This window comes from Myotis yumanensis, unplaced genomic scaffold (genome assembly GCF_028538775.1).
Source record: "Myotis yumanensis isolate MYYU_CA2020_CCGP unplaced genomic scaffold, mMyoYum1.0.hap1 SCAF_20, whole genome shotgun sequence".
Taxonomy (NCBI): domain Eukaryota; kingdom Metazoa; phylum Chordata; class Mammalia; order Chiroptera; family Vespertilionidae; genus Myotis; species Myotis yumanensis.
This window is the reverse complement of record NW_027223771.1, coordinates 19,083,696-19,096,941: the sequence shown is the minus strand read 5'-3', so window position 1 is coordinate 19,096,941 and position 13,246 is coordinate 19,083,696. Positions and strand designations below refer to the sequence as shown.

At 45.3% G+C, this 13,246-nt stretch overlaps 1 pseudogene; it reads left to right on the top strand.

Moving 5' to 3' along the window:
* Window positions 1–998: 998 nt before the first annotated feature.
* LOC138998377 (zinc finger protein 211-like) lies at window positions 999–8,208 on the top strand (annotated as a pseudogene).
* The last annotated feature ends 5,038 nt before the right edge of the window (window positions 8,209–13,246 follow it).

The window sequence follows — 13,246 nt, the reverse complement described above, 5'->3', positions numbered from 1 at the left end:
AGAGATATAAACATCAGTGATGAGAGAGAATCATTAATTGGCTGCCTCCTGCACGCCCCCCGCTGGGGATCAAGCCTGAAACCAGGGCACATGCCTTGACCGGGAATGAAACCGACGACCTCCTGGTTCCTAGGTGGATGCTCTACTGCTGAGCCACATCTGGCATGGCTAGACTACATTATTTTAAAATTTATGAAAATATATATAGTTTTTATTGTTGATAGTATTATCAATGACCCGCATTTCCCCCCTCTGTGTCTATTCTTTGGTGGATCTCTTGCATTCCTCCCACCTCCTTCCCCTCAGAGATCTGTCAGTCGGCTCCAGTTAGCCAGGCCTCTGGTCCCATCTAGTCCCTCCCCAGCCATCACTCTCTCTGCCACAACACCTTTTTTAAAAAATATATATTTTTATTGGTTTCAGAGAGGAAGGGAAAGGGATATAGAAACATCAATGATGAAAGGGAATCATTGATTGGTTGCCTTAGGCACACCCCCCACTGGATATCCAGCCCACAACCCAGGCATGTGCCCTGGTCCAGAATCTTCAGTCCGCAAGCCAAGGCTATGTCCACTGAGACAAACCGGCTAGGGCAGCCACAACACCTTTATTCACCTAAGTCAGTGGTCCACAAACTCATTAGTCAACAGAGACAAATATCAACAGTACAACGATTGAAATTTCTTTTGTGAGCCAAATTTTTTAAACTTAAACTATATAGGTAGGAACATTGTTATTAACTTAATTAGGGTACTCCTAAGGCTTAGGAAGAGCCACACTGAAGGGACCAAAGAGCCTCATGTGGCTTGGGAGCCGCAGTTTGACAACAATGAAACTAAGTCATTGGCTGGGATGCCAGTACTCCCCATGGCGGTTGAGAAAACTACATTACCCAGAAGGAACTGCACTCATGTGGGCGGAGCTAAAGGGCATTTTGTTGTCTGCGCATCCGGTTAGGGCGGGACTTCCTGCTTCCTCCTCGTGGTGGATATTTCAACTCTTTAGGTGTTTGTTCACAGATTTACAGGCTTCAGAGCGCTGGTCGTGAGGAGGAGGAGGAGGCCTGGGAGGCAGAGCGCCTGCCGTGCGGGGTGTGTCTGAGGCTCCTTGAGCCCAACAGCCCGAGATTGGCATCTCCGTGCCTCCCGGACTCCTCTCTGCTCACAGCGTCCCCGCAGCAGGACCCCAGTTCACCCTCTAGCCTTGGGGACTGGCCTCTCCGGTCCTGCCGCCCAGATCCCCGCGCTCAGAATGGTGAGTCCCTCGTGGGTGACACATGGCTGATGGGGGAAGAGAGTGAAAGGCTGCAGTGCCGCCTTGTAAGGACGTGATGGTGCGACTGAGCAGGGAGGACTCGGGAACCCCGAGCCCGTTGTGGGTGTAAAGGCAACACAGACATGAAGTGAGGTTTTGCAGGAGGAGTTTTAGTTTCACTCTCAGAACGCTGGGGCCATAGATGGTTGTGAAAAAAATAGGGAATTTTCTGAGGCCGGATTCTAACTTTCCTAACATTGCTCAGAGGAAGGACAGCCTGCAGGACAGAGGACAGCAGCTGTGGACAGGAAGGAGAAGTCCTGTAAATGATAAGGGAACTGGCAGAGTGACCACTGAGGACAGCCCTGAGATAACACAGGCATCTGGAGGGCACATGGCCTCGGCTGGGCAAGGACACTGAGCAGCCTGAGCCCATAGAGCCTGGTGGGTGCCAGGCTGTCAACAGACCATTTTCTTTCCACAAATTTTTCCAAATACAGAATGAATTAGGTGTACGGGTTTGTGGAGCGTATTTCAGGGCCTCACCCCCTTGTGACCTCTGAGAGAGTAGAGTCCTGGGACTATCAGCTGCTCTTGTATCTTGTACACCTGGGGACTTTGAACAGACACTCAGCCCAGACTCCTAAAGCCAGGAGTAGGGCTTCATGAAGTGGAACTTGTTTGTGGCAACCAGTGTAATGAGTGCAAGGTCCTCCAGACATAGGTTCCAGAATGTGCAAAGGCTTGGAATCAGGAACCTGCAGGTATGTTTTTTAAAATACATATATATTTTTATTTGATATTAGATGTAGAAAGGAAGGGAGAGGGAGAGAGAGAAAAATAGGGATGAACAAGAAACAAGGATCAGTTGCCACCTGCACAATCACTACTGTGGATCCAGCCAACAGCCCAGGCATGTGACCTCACCAGTGCATGGGTCTATGCACAACCAAGTGAGACACATCAGCCAGGACTGTAGATCACTTTAATACAGGGAATCATGGTCAGGATGGTAATGGTAGTAGTAGCTCAGAAGGGACTGTGTGAGCCTGAGGACTGGCTTTCTTGCAGCCATTGTTTGTGGGAGGTGGGTGTCAAAACACAGCATAGGGATAGAAGTTGTCATGTAGAGTGTGGGGGAGAGATAAACGTTTTGCAGTGGCCAAGGCCTTTAAAAGATGAGTGGACCTGAGGTTAATTGGAGACTGAAGAATAATTCAAACAACATGAGACTAGGGCTGGTACATACCAACTTTTCTAAACTCTCACCAGGATTTTGTTGTGACCCTTGGTGTGGCCTGTATGTGGGGAGTTGCAGTCAGTTTTGTGCATTAGCTAAGGGCTTGAGTGGTCATCTGTGAGACTCAGTGGACATGGTGCAGAGGGCCATTGGGGCTGGGACTTGAGTGAAGGTTAAGTGAGAGATGTTGACTGCTACTAGTGAAGGGACATCAAGTGCAGCATAACAGGAAGTGGGCTATGGATATCTGATATCTGATTGTTGTTCTGAATATTTGTGGTTGAAGGAAAAAAACATTCATGGAGAGAGGCCTATATAGCAGGACTCACAGCTGCCTCTATGAGTATGGACTATCAGAGTCTGGGTAGTACTTGATCATGATTCAGTTTGGCAACCATCCTCTGTACAACACATGCTGAGTAATAAGTAAAAGGCCAGGAGATGCAGATGGGGTCTGGGGCTGTGGAAGTGCAGGTTTGGGAAAGGTGTGGTAGAAAGAGTGATGTGCACTTGGAGAGGGAAGTGAATTCATGGCCACAGCACCCTGACATTGACATTGACATAAGAGTGAATTAAGGAAGAGTCTATTTCTGGTGGTGCCTGGATGTAACAATAAGGTGAATTGCCTATAAAGAGAGGTGTTTGGGTGCTACATTCTTGGTTAAGAGCTTAGGTGCCATTTAACTAACCACCTGCCTTTTGTTGTTGGGAGTGACACACTGGTTGATGGGAGTGAGATAGCATTCATCAGTGTTACCCAGTCTTGTAACTCTCCCCTGGCATGGATAAGGAGGAAGGGTAAGACAGAACTAGATTATGGAGGTAGTGACCTGTATTTTTGGAAAAGAAGTTGATTAGGAAAAAAACTTATCCACGCCACTACAAATTTGAATTACCTTTGAAATTGTGCCTCTGGGAATGAAGCTGTGTGAGAGGAGCGTTGTTCAAAGAACTATGTGCAGCATATTTTGAAAAGTGATGTCCTCAGTATCTTGGGTTTGGGGTCAAGCTGATGAAGTGTGATACCATGTTTTTGGTGTCTTAGAGGAACAATCGGAGGGAGTACAAGGCTAATTCCTGAGAAGATCAGTATCAAATCACTCACACTCTCTTTATGGCCAACATCCCTCTCTAACCTATGTGTTTGACACCCAATTTATTGATAAGAGGCAGTGTGGTATACATGGGGGGTCCAGAGCTCAGGTATCTTCTATCTGCTCCACTGCCTTAATTGTTGTGGGAAGAAAAATATCAGCAGGAAAATAAGAAGACAGTGCCTTTCATAGGATGAAGGCCTGGTATTTTCTTGCATGTGAAGAGTGGAAAGAGAAGATGAGTGAGGAGGGTGGGGAGTATGACTGACTTATAATCTTAGGATTTGCTGGAGTTCTTGTCCCAGCATCAAGAAGGGTTCAGGAATCTGGAGAAGGCGGTGCGTAGATTTAATAGGAATCCGGGGACTAATAAAGAGTCTTGAGACGAGATATAATTTTGAAAGGCATTTTGGGGGTCAGAGGACCTTTAGCTAAAGAAGCTAAGATCTAAGGTCTTAAGTCTAAGGTCTTAGGTTCTCTCCGTCCCCAGGACCCCATGCTTTTTATTAACACAACTTGTCCTGAGGCAAGGCAAAGATATACACTTCAAAGGGTATACAGAAACATTGTCAGAATGGGGGAATTAGCCTACGGCTGTTCAGGTGTTTGGCCAGTAGGAGGCAATAGCATGTAGATTAAGATGCCTTTTAGCTGTCTGGCAGCCAACTATCAATTTAATGTATCCTATTCAGGTTTGGGGAAATGACTTTAGCCATTCCCAGATGCAGGTGACTACATGTGTGACTCAACCTTGTTTAGTCCCCAAGTCTCACCAACCTTTTGATGAAATTCTTGAAATTATGGCATGCTGGAATTGGTCTCTGGCAGGATTGAATCTGATCATGGGCTGTACTGTTCCCATTATGACAGGATGTGAACTTTGAGGATGTGGCCATTGACTTCTCTCAGGATGAGTGGGTGCTCCTTGATGAGGCTCAGAGACTTCCATACTGCAATGAGATGCTGAAAGTGTTTGCATTTGTATCATCTGTAGGTAAGACCTTCACATTCTCTCAGTGTCCTGAGGTGATGACCTCTCTTCCTTTATTCTTCAGCCGTAGCTTTCTCTCTCCCACAGCCAGAACAGCCCCTCTGCTAATTTCATTACCCCACTGTCCTGTCAAATGTGCTGTGGCTGCCATGGATGAGCTGGATTGGGAGCCCTGAGCAAAGGACTCCACAAACATCTCTAACACCCGTAATCTCAAAAAGTACAGGAAGTGTTAGGGAGTCAGGAGTCTTTCAGTGAGCTTAATGGGTCCCAGCTTGCACTTACTCTTCATGGGAGGCTGACAGTGTCCACATGCATGGCTTCAACTTCTTTCCTCTTTCTCTAGGTAAGGGCTCTTCGTGGCAGCCTGTGCCGTGTTATGGTCTTTGCCTACATGAACCATGGGCTCTTGTGTAAGACCCTTATTCAACTGTTTGTAATATTTTAATCCCTTAATACTATAGCAAGCTGTGTTGCTCTGGCCCAGTGCGGACGGCTCACTTCTGTATCACCTGTTCCTCTGCACTGCTGCCTCTGCAGGTGCACATATGTACTAAGTAGTCCTTGAAACCAGCTACTCCTTTATTAAATTTTACTTGGAGTAAGACGGAACTGACCTCTTGCACAGTTCGCCCCACTCCCCAGCAGATAAGCCCTGCTGAATGCTGGTAGTTGAAGGATGAGCTGGAGATCCATATTCTAATCCAAGTGTTTCTTGCCATGTTTGTGTCATATTTCTGGTGAGGCCTCCCTGTTTTGTCACCTTCATTAGCCCAGAAAGTCACAAGAGCCTCTTATTAATTCTTCCTGCACATCTCTTATTTTCAGACAATTGCATGGAACCATTGTGTGATGTGTAACACGCTTTTGTAATAGGATTTCCCCCTGTCACACAATCAACATTAATTTCCTCACCATTTCTCACTTTTTAGGTTTTTGGCATAAAATGGATGATGAGGAGTCCTTTTCTGATCAGAATGTATATATACAAGGAGAGTCACAGGTCAGAGCTTCTAAGACAGCTACAGCCACCCAGAAGATCCCTCTGTGAAAGCGATGTTTCTCTGTGTTAAAAGGTATTTTGCACCTGACTGGTTCACATACAGCATACTTTGAGCAGAAAGCCCTCTGTAGTGATGCGTGTGTTGGAGACTTCTCTTTCAGTGTAAACCCTCACCAGCAACAGAGGAATGAATATGGAGAGGATCCCTGGAAAGAAGCTATGGGCAGGGCCTCCTTAGTGAGCAGGTGCAGCTTCTCCTTATCTTTGGTGCCTTCCACCAGCAGGGAGGTTGGGGAAGACTTGCAGTACAACTCAGAGCTTCCCCAGCATCAGGCCACTCTCAACACTGAGGAGCTACACTGTGGCAGTGAGGTTTCACAGGAATTTCTTGATGGAAAAAGTCATCACCATTGGGATGAATGTGAAAACGCTGCCAACCACAACCTGAAAGTTGTTCAATATCAGGGTGCATTTTCTGGAGACATGATTTATGAATGTAACAAATGTAGGAAAGTGTTTCGACGAATCTTTAACCTCATTCAACATAAGAGAGTTCACCCTGGAGAACAGCTGTATGAGTGTCATGAGTGTGGGAAGTCCTTCAGAGAAAGACCTGCACTCATTAAGCACCAGATAGTTCACAATGGAGCGAAGCCATATGAGTGTAATGAATGTGGGAAGTCCTTCAGTGAAAGAAGTACATTCATTAACCACCAGACAGTTCACACTGGAGAGAAGCCATATGAGTGTAATGAATGTGGGAAGTCCTTAAGTAAAAGTAGTACACTCATTAACCACCAAAGAGTTCACATTGGAGAGAAGCCATAGGAATGTAATGAATGTGGGAAGTCCTTCAGTGAAAGAAGTGCACTCATTAACCACCAGACAGTTCACACTGGAGAGAAGCCATATGAGTGTAATGAATGTGGGAAGTCCTTCAGTGAAAGAAGTACACTCATTAAACACCAGAGAGTTCACAATGGAGAGAGGCCATATGAGTGTACTCAATGTGGGAAGTCTTTTAGCCGAAAATCTAACCTTATTAACCATCTGAGAGTTCACACTGGAGAGAAGCCATGTGGGTGTACTCAATGTGGGAAATCTTTTAGCCGAAAATCTAACCTTATTAACCATCTGAGAGTTCACAGTAGAGAGAAGCCATATGAGTGTACTGAATATGGGAAATCTTTTAGCCAAAAAGCTAGCTTTATTATACATCTGAAAGTTCACACTGGAGAGAAGCCATGTGAGTGTACTGAATGTGGAAAGTCTTGTAGCCAAAAAGCTAACCTTATTAAACATCTGAGAGTTCACACTGGAGAAAAGCCATATGAGTGTTGTGAGTGTGGAAAGTTCTTCACACAGAGACCTGTACTCATTAAACACCAGAGAGTTCACACTAGAGAAAAGCCTCACATCTGAGGCTAGACATTGTGGGAAGTCCTTCAGTAATAAGTCTGCCCTCGAACAACACAACAGAGTTCATACAGGAGAAAAGCCATATGCATGCAAACAATGTGGGAAGTCTTTTACCCAAAAATCTTACGTTATTCAACATCTGAGAGTTCTCACTGGAGAGAAGCCATACGAGTGTAGAGAATGTGGGATTTTCTTTCGTTGAAGGAATCACCTCATTGTACACCTCAGAGTGCACACTGGAGAGAAGCCGTATCAGTGTACTGAATGTGGGAAGGCTTTTAGCCAAAAATCTATCTTATTAAACATCTGAGAGTTCACAGTGGAGAGAAGTGTTAAATGTGCAGGAAATGTTTTGTTTTATTTACTTATAATAACAACACTGAAGGAGACTCTTTGGGATCTGTTTTCCTGAATTTAACCCCTTTTAATGGAACATACACTCTGCTAAATTCCTTCTAAGTTTCCAGTACAACTGAGTCTTGAAGGAGGTGCATGGCACTTGGTAACATGCACAAAACTACTACACGATTGATTTGTGCCTGAAGAGATTTCCCCTCCACCACCTGCCTCACCTGAAGACTGTGCATCAGTCCCAACCTCTGAGTGCTCAGGGGAAATGTATTCTGTGTTCTCACTTGTGTTTTTGAAGATAAGCAGAACTGTGATCTAAAAGGGTCATTCCGTTTACCTTCTCTGGCACAATAATGAAAATTCACGTTTTTTTTAATCCATGTGCGCTCATGCGATGTTTAATATTTTTAAATTGTAGGTCCAAAAATCAGTATGGTGATAACTTGTTATATTTTAAATCCATTTCCATAACAAAATTTTTATGGTGAGCATTTCTTTATGCATTTATACACCTGTCTTTATCCCTTTGTTGAAAAATCTGGTCAGAAACTTTTGCAATTTTAACAATTAAGTTAGAATTTAACCAATAAGGAGGACATTTTAACATCTAAGACATCTGTATTCACTTCAATCGTTCCTTAAAGACCCAACTGATTTCTTTGCCATTTGGAACTTTATTTTTGAATAATGGAAGCAAAATTGTTTTGTTTTGTTTTGCTTTTCAAATTTTATCTTATGCACAATTTAATGCCCACTTGCATGATACACTTTTAAGTTTAATCTATGTTGCTAACATTCTCCACCACTCATTTTAAGTAAAAGCATTCAATAGTACATTAAGCAAAGTATTGTATTATTTATCAATTTTTCATGGTGGTAAATACTCACATCATGCTCAGTTTCAAAATGACACAATGATGGCACTGAATATGGGCCTGCTATGATGTTTGAGTAGCAAATCATTACATATTATTTACAACATGCTGTTGCAGTAGGTACAAATATACTCAAGAACATTCATGATAAAATAGTAAAATAATGGGAATTGGCAAGTTTTAATCATTTTTAAACTTTGATGTAAGTATAATTGATTTAAAACATACAGTCAAAAATATATTTTTATTGATTTTAGAGGGGGAGAGAGAGAGAGAGAGAAACATCAATGATGAGAAATAGTCCCTGTTAGCCTGCCTCCTGCATGCACCACAATGTGAACCAGCCCACCACCTGAGCATGTGTCTTGACCAGGAATCGATCAATGACCTGCAGGGTCATAGGTTAACCAACTGAACCACACCAGCTGGGCTCTCCTAAGATTTTCAGGGATCCCACTGGACCTGTAACCAGTGGCAGCTCATCCTGGGCTAACCCCCTGAGTCTGCACTCAAGACCTCCTTTTCTCTGAAAGCCCAGTGAGCTAAAAACCGCCTCACTTTGGCTCATTTATTTCCCACAATGTTTCTAGAGAGGCAAAGTAGCCACGCCTAGTCTCTCTACTTAAGGCCTACATTTTTTCATTATCCCAGCTTTAATTAATGTACCCCCAAATCTTCTGAACTCATGTTGTGAAATCTTTTCTAACATGAAGTAATGAACTCAAACACTACAGACCAAGCTGAGGCAGACCGGCTCCAGGCTCATTCCTGTTCCTGAACACAGTTATGCCTGGATATCCTCTATAAAGACAGACCAAGGCATGATGTTGCTTAGAGGACTTGGGAGAAAATGTGATGCCCTCATTCACCTTAGTGTTGTTGACTCAAATCAATCTTAACATTATTCTTTTTATTGATCTTTTACAAAGAGAGGGAGATGGAAAAACATCAGTGATGAGAGAGAATCATGGATCCACTGCCTCATGTGTGCCCCCTACAGGGATGGAGCTCCTAGCCTGGTCATGTGACCTGTCCTGGAATTAAACCAGAGGTACTGTGGTTCATGGGTCCACGCCCAACCACTGAGCCATGCCATGTGGACAAACTATCTTTTTTATTATCAACTCTATTACAAATAGCTCAAATTTGCCCCATCTTCATCCCCATTTGCTTCCTTCTCCTGCCCTCACCATTGCTAGGCCTCAGAACATTATTGTCTATGTCCATGGACTATGCAAATATGTATATACTTTAAAAAATATATTTTTATTGATTTTAGAGAAAGGACAGGAGAGGGAGAGATAAATACATCAATGATGAGAGAGAATCACTGATTTGCTGCCTCCTGCATGTCCCCACCCCCAGCCAACTGAGAATTGAATCTACAACCCATGCATGTTCCCTGACCAGGAATAGAACCGTGACCTCATAGATCATAGGTCAGTGCTCAACCATTGAGCCACAGCAGCTGGGCTATATTATTTAAAATTTTAAAAAATGTATTTTTTATTGTTGATAGTATTGCAGACGTCTCCTATTTTCCCTTGTGCATATATTCCTTGGGGATCTCTCCCAGTCCTCCCCACAACCCTCTCCTGGGAGATCTGCCAGTCTGTTCCAGCTAACCAGGCCTCTGGCCCCATCTTGTCCTTCCCCAGGGCCACTTGCTGAGTCACATCACATTTATTCACCAGTGTCATTGGCTGGGATGCTAGCCCTTCCTTTGGCATTTGGGAAAACTACATTACCCAGGTGGAATGCGCCGACATGGGTGGAGCTAAAGGGCACTTTTGGTGTCAGTGTATCTGGTTAGGGCGGGACTTCCGCCTTCCTCTTCCTGGCAGCATTTTGATGTCTTCAGTTTCTTCAAGGACTCACAGGCTTCAGCCCACTTTTCGTGAGTAAGAGGAGGCCTAGGAGGCAGCGTCCTTGCTGTGCAGGGTGTGTCTGAGACTTGTTGAGCACCAACAGGCCGGGATTGGGAACTCTGTGTGCGCCACCCTCCGCCCCCCCCCCCCCCCCCCCCCCCCCCCCCCCCCCCCCCCCCCCCCCCCCGTCCTCTCTGCTTACAGCTTTCTCTCAGCCTGACCCCATTTAACCCTCCTGCCTTGGGGACTGGCGCCTCACAGTTACTGCAGCCCAGGAAGCCGCATCCAGAACAGTAAATAGCTCCTAGGTGATAACAGGGTGTGATGCGGGGATGAGGGCTACAGGTTGCAATGCCAACTTCTAAGGACACGGTGGTGGGGCTGAGCGAGGAGGACTAGGAAAACCCAGGCCTGTTGTGGGTTTAAAGGCAACAAAGAGATGAGGTGAGGTTTTGCACAAGGAGTTTTACTTTCACTCTCAGAACGCTGGGGCCATAGGTGGTTGTGGAAAAAAAGAGGGAATTTTCTGAGGCAGGGTTCTAACTTTTCCTAACATTGCTCAGAGGAAGGACAGACTGTAAGACAGAGGACAGCAGCTGTGGACAGGGAGGGGAAGTCCTGTCAATGATAATGGAACTGGCAAGAGTGAGCACTGAGCCCTGAGATAACACAGGCATCTGGAGGGCACCTGGCCTCTGGGCTGGGCAAGGGCACTGAGCAGCCTGAGCCCATAGAGCTTGGTGGGTGCCAGGCTGTCAACAGACCACTTTCTTTCCACAAATTCCTGCAAATGCAGAATCGATTAGGTGTACTGGATCGTGAAGCTTATTTCAGGGCCTCACAAGAGTAGAGTCCTGGGACTGTCAGCCGCTCTTGTATCCCTTGGACCTGGGGACTTCCAACAGACATTCAGCCCAGAATCCTAAGGCCACGACTAGGGCTTCATGAAGTGAACCTTCTTCCTGGCAACCAGTGTAATGAGTGGGAGGTCCTCCAGGACAGTTGTCACCAACCAGTGGTCTGTGGACCACTGGTGCTCTGTGAGGTCTGAAAGGTTGGCGACCACTTCTCCAGGGCATAGGTTCCAGAATGTGCAAAGGCTTTCAGTGAAGAGTGAGCTGATTCAGGAACCAGTGAGTATGTTTTTTAAATATATACAACCCAGGCATGTGACCTCACCAGTGCATGGGTCTCTACTCAACCACCTGACACACATCAGCCAGGGCTGTAGATCACATTAATACAGCAAATCATGGTCAGATTGGTAATGGAAGTAGTAACTCAGAAGGGACACAGTGTGAGCCTGAGAACTGGCTTTGTCATGTAGAGTTTGAGGAGAGGTAATCATTTTGCAGTGGTCAGACCTTTAAAACATGAGTGGACCTGAGATTAATTGGAGGCTAAAGAATTATTCAAACAAGATGAGTCTAGGGCTGGTACATATTAACATCTCTAAATACTCACCAGAATTTTTTGTGACCCTTGGTGTGGCCTGGCTGTGGGAAGTTGCAGTCAGTCTTGTGGTAGCTTAGCGGCTTGAGTGGTCATCTGTGAGACTCATTGGACATGGTACAGAGGGCCATCGGGGCTGGGACTTGAGTGGCAATTAAGTGAGAGAGATTGGCAAGCATTCTCTGGACAACACATGCGGAGTAATAACTTGGAGGCCAAGGAGAGGTCTATGGGGGCTGGGGCTGAGGGAGTGCAGGTGTGAGCCAGGTGCAGTAAAGAGGGATGTGCACTTGAAGAGGGAATGTGAATTGATGGCCACAGAACTCTGACACTAACATAAGAGTGAATGATGGTAGAGTCCATTTCTGTTGGTGTCTGAATGACCCAATAAGGTGAATTTTAGGGTAATTACCTATAAAGAGGTGTGTTTTGGTGCTACATTCAGGGTACAGAGCTTAGTTGCCATTTCACTAACCACCTGCCTTTTGTTGTTGGGGATGACACCCTGGATAATAGGAGTGAGATAGCATACATCAGTGTTACCCAGGCTTCAAAATCTCTACTGGCATGGGTAAGGGAGAGGGATAAGGGGCAAGAGATTATGGAGATGGTGAGCTATAATTTTGGGGAAAAAAGTGATTAGGGAACAATTTGTCCTTGCCACAGCAAATTTACATTACCTTTGAAGTTGTGCTTCTGGGAATGAAGCTGTGTGAGAGAAGTGTTGTTCAAAGAACTCTGTGCAACAGGTAGTGCAAAGCCATGGCCTCAGCACCTTGTGATTGGGGTCAAGAGGGTGCAGTGTGATACTCTGTATTTGGTGTCTTTGAGAAACAATCTGAGGGTATTGACTGACAAGACCAGTATCCATTCACTCACACTATCTTTATGGCCAGCATCTCTCTTTAACCTATGGTTTTAACATTCACTCTGTTGATAAAAGTCAGTGTGGCATACACGGGAGGTCCATAGCTCAGGTGTCTTTTATCTGCTCAAATGCCTTTATTATAGTGGGAAGACAAAATGTCCGTAGGAATATAAGAAGAAAGTGGCTTTCATGGGATGAAGGCCTGGTATTTTCTCTGATGTGTGGAGTGGATGGAGCAGATGGATGTGGAGGATGGGGAATATGACCGACTTAGAATCTTAGGAGTGAAGCTGATCTTGGGCTGTACTGTCCCCATTATGACAGGATGTGAACTTTGAGGATGTGGCCATTGTCTTCTCTCAGAATGAGTGGGGGCTCCTTGATGAGGCTCAGAGACTTCTGTACTGCAATGTGATGCTGGAAGTGTTTGCACTTGTGTCATCTGTAAGTAAGACCTTGATGTTCTCCCATGTCCTGAGGCAGTGACCTCTCTTCCTTTATTCCTCAGCCATAACTTTCTCTCTTCCATAGGAAGAACATGGCCTCTGCCAATTTGCCCCACTGTCTTGTCAAATGTGCTGTGGCTGCCAGGGATGAGCTGGATGGAGAGTCCTGAGCAAAAGACTCCACGAAAATTCCTAACACCTGTTACCTCAAAAAGTACAGGAAACAGAGAGTCAGGAATCTTGCAGTGAGCTTAATGGATCCCAGCTTGCACTTTCTCATCATGGGAGGCTGACAGTGTCCACATGCATGGCTTCAACTTCTGCACTCCTTCTCTAGGTCACTGGTTCTCAACCTTCCTAATGCCGCGACCCTTTAATACAGTTC